The sequence below is a fragment of the Petaurus breviceps genome, unplaced genomic scaffold (assembly GCF_028583685.1).
Source record: "Petaurus breviceps papuanus isolate PSGF00001 unplaced genomic scaffold, PetGlider_PUasm1.0 151, whole genome shotgun sequence".
Taxonomy (NCBI): Eukaryota; Metazoa; Chordata; class Mammalia; order Diprotodontia; family Petauridae; genus Petaurus; species Petaurus breviceps.
In genome coordinates this window covers 19,625,781-19,629,737 of record NW_027185712.1, presented here as the reverse complement: position 1 = coordinate 19,629,737, position 3,957 = coordinate 19,625,781, and positions in this window count along the sequence as shown.

Here is a 3,957-nt window from a genome sequence, read left to right as displayed (position 1 = left end):
TATATCTTCATATCTCAAGCCATTCTACCTGGTGTTTAGGATTGAGGACTAGGACTAGGAATGAAGACTAGTGAATAAGAACTGCCCACTGCCCTCCTATACAAGGCTCACAGCATAAGTCCATCAGCAGTAAGGAGATATGTTCCTGGCCCTTCAGAGGTTTTTGAATGTACGAGCCTTTCCTTTTGGCTGCAGAACAAAAAGCAAGAAAAATTCCTCCTCAATCTTCCATGGCTTGAAACCATGGGCTATTTCTGGAGGATTTAAATGCCTGGAACTTGCCATAGAATCATAGAACCTCAGTGTCTGATGGGACCAAAGAGATCATCTGGTCCAACACTTCCCTGAAGCACGAATCAGGAATTCCTCATTTTCTTCTGTTAGGTTCCAATCTTTCTCCCCTTGTTGTTCTTCGTTCCGTGGCCAAGCGGGACAAAGCTAATCCCTGGAAACTCTTGAACTATCCGAATCCTGGCATCATACACCTGAGCTTTTCCTTCTCCATGTCACGATCCACAAATGCCATGGTTTCTAGTCCCTTCTGCTTTTGGGCTGTCCTCCTCTAGGAATTGAGTCAACATCCCTTCTAAAATATGGTTTCCAGAATCAAATGTTTCAGATGTTGCTGTTGTTGCTGCTGAGTCATTTCAATCCCATTGTGATCCCATGTGGGGTTTTCTTGGCAAAGATACTGGGATGGCTTGCCATTTCCTTCTCCAGCTCATTTTACAGATGAAGCAATGAGGTAAACAAGGTTGAGTGACTTGCCCAGGGTAATACAGCTAATAAGTGTCTGAGGCTGGATTTGAATTCAGGTTCTCCTGACTCCAGGTCCGATCCATTGTGCCACTGTGCCAACATTCCAGACATTGTCTGACTAAACAGGATACAATAGAGGTTGTATTTACTCCCTGAACTTTGCTTCTGTTAATGCAAATGAAGATTTCTTTAGTTCTTTTGGCTGCTACATCACATTGTTGACTCACAATGACCTTAAACCACTGAACAATAGCAGCCAGTAACACTTAGTTGTTTTTACTTGACTTTCTAGCTATGTGACTCCTCTTCCTCATTAATACAGTTGATTTCTTGAAACCCAAGTGCAAGACTTGATATTTCTCCTTGTTCAAATTCATCTTAACTTCATCTATTCTTGTCTGTCATCCAAATGTTACCTCTTCTTTCCAGATTGATGTTACCCATAAGTTTGATAAACAGCCACCTATAGTTATTAGCAATGTTGTGAGTCATTGCTAGAAGTGTTGAATGGAATGGGGCCAAGGACAGAACCAAGAGTTGTGCTGGAGACTTTCTTCTACATTGACATTGATTAACTCTTTGGATTCAACCAAGCATTCAGTTCCAAACCCACTTAACCATATGCCTCCATCTGGCTCCCAATTATATTGTAGGAGGCAGAAGCAGAGATGTATTATTTCTACAGAAATCTTCAGATTGGATGACATCACTTTTGAGGTTCCTTCTGACCAAAGTCTTGTTCTGATTCCTCTGATATTGGTGGTGACCTTGAGTTCCTAAGCTGACAGGACTTCTTGCTCCATGCTTAAAAATGTGGTACCAGTTTCATACCTTGACAGCTATCCAAGAACCGACCTAGCTAAGTACATAGATAGGTCTAACACCAGTAGCCCAGATGCTAAGTGATAAATTCTTTTAATATGGCAACATACAAATCAAAGAAGAAGATGAAATAGCCTTCAGTCATGTGTAGCTCCCTTCCATTTTTTTTCTCAGTGAAGGTGGTGGGGTGGGAGAGCCAACAAAAGGAAGGCAGGGCGTCCTGCTAGAATCCCACCACTTGGGGGCTGTCAGTAAAGATTGATTGTTGGGATTCGAAATACAAGGTCTTTGTCAGTGACCAACAAGTCAACACACCGCTAGAGGAACCAAGTCATGTTAATCTTGATATTTTTAATATAAATTAAATCAGGGGATAATAAAGAGGTTGCAGCTACATAGAATTTCCACTTCCAGATTCTCCTTGGAGAAGCAGATTAAAAAAGCAGTAGAGTCAGATTTTAATGCACATCCCCATGAATCAAGAATCCCAATTTCATGGGATTCTTGGTCATCCTCCATTTCAGTGCTCATGATAATCATGCACAAAAAAACTACCATGGAGAGGGTTGTAGCTAATGTTCATCTCTTGCAAAGGAGACTAAGGTAGAAAAAAAATCATTGAACAACTAAATAAGCTCCTCTCTCAAGGGGTGTGCTAGTAAATGTTTAACAATCAGCTTTCCAAAGGAAAAAACAAAGTATGCTTGACACATTTTAAAATTTAATTTATATTATCCCTTTCTTAAATCTAGACAATAAACAAAACAATAAATCAAATCATGGTTTGTAGCATTTGCCAGTTTCTGAGGTAGAAATGTTCATGTGGGAAATTTAACAATTTTACACTCTTGCCCTCTCCACAAATTAAATCAATAAATACTTTAATACTCAGTGACCCATGCAAAATGGAAGAAGGTGAACAATTTATTAAAATTATGTAACTTAAGATAAAACAAAAGAGGCAAAATGATTGTAGACTGCAGAGCAGTCTTATGCCTACTTATTATTTATATTTTCTTCAAAAATAGAATCAGTAGGTATTAGATCAATCAGCAAGTATTTATGCTGTCTGCCAGACACTGTGACTAGGTATTTTGGACACAAGTACAAAAGGAAGACAGTCCCTGTCCTCAAGCCCATGCCCCACATTCTACTGGACAAATTACATCAAATAATGCCACAGTGTCTTGACAATATTTTAACATACAGAAATTAACTAGTTACTGATACAGAAGCTATATTTTAAGCAGCTGCCAGTGTTTAGTCAGATCATATGTTTGTTGGAACAAAGGTCAAAATGAGCATTAAATTAAAAAACAAAAAAATGACAAGATCTGCAAAACATAGAAAATAGCTCTCACCTGACCTATTTAAACAAGCTGTTTGATGACAAATAAGAAATGGGTAAAGGAACAAACAACAATACAGATGATCTTAATTTCCTTCAGAAATTTAACCTATGTAAATCAATTATAGGCCAAAAGGGATTAGAAACTGCCTCAGCCAGAAACAACTTGATTTCCTGGAAGGATGTGATCTCCTTGCCAAGAAGAGAAAGAGATGGCAAACAAGGGAAACATTGGTTCAGAGTATAAATCAATTAGAAACATCTAACAGAGAAAGATGGGGGAAGAAGAATTATTGCCTCATAAGTGAGTGAGAAATAGTGTCAGGTAAACAAGTTTTAAGAGCTTGACTTGAGAACCAATTAAGCCAGATCATCCAAGAACACTTAAAGATGAAACTGAAAGGAGAATAATAATGAACCAAGTGGAAAAGACCTGTCAATCTTTCTATTACAAACTGTATTTTCTGTAATATTATCACCCTATCTGACCTCTAACATTAGTTTCCAATGTGTTTCTTCTTTTCTTCTTCTTTCTCTTTTTCTTCATCATCATTGTCATCATCATCATCATCATCATCATTACCAATCATCATCATCACTGGCATGCCATGCTCTAAAGTTGGTGAAACACTTCACATACACTGTTTCATTTGAGCCTCCCTTAATGCAGTTTGAGGTCAGGTTTAGGATTTCAAAGTGCAGTCCAAGGAAGAGCAGGAGACTGAATAAGCATAAAAGAAAGAAGCTTTATGGAGGAGAAATATTGGCAATAAGAAAGACCTGTGCAGGTCTGCTGGGAGACTCAGTGGAATTAGACACTCCAAACATGGAAAATATGGATGGTTTTAATTATTTTAATTTTTAATTTTTTAAAATCACAACTTTCTTTCTTTCTTTTTTTGGAAGGCAGTTGGGGTTAAGTGACTTGCCCAAGGTCACACAGCTAATTTTTTTTGTGTGTGTTAAGTGTCTGAGGCCAGATCCGAACCCAGGTCCTCCTGACTCAGGGCCGGTGCTCTATTCACTGC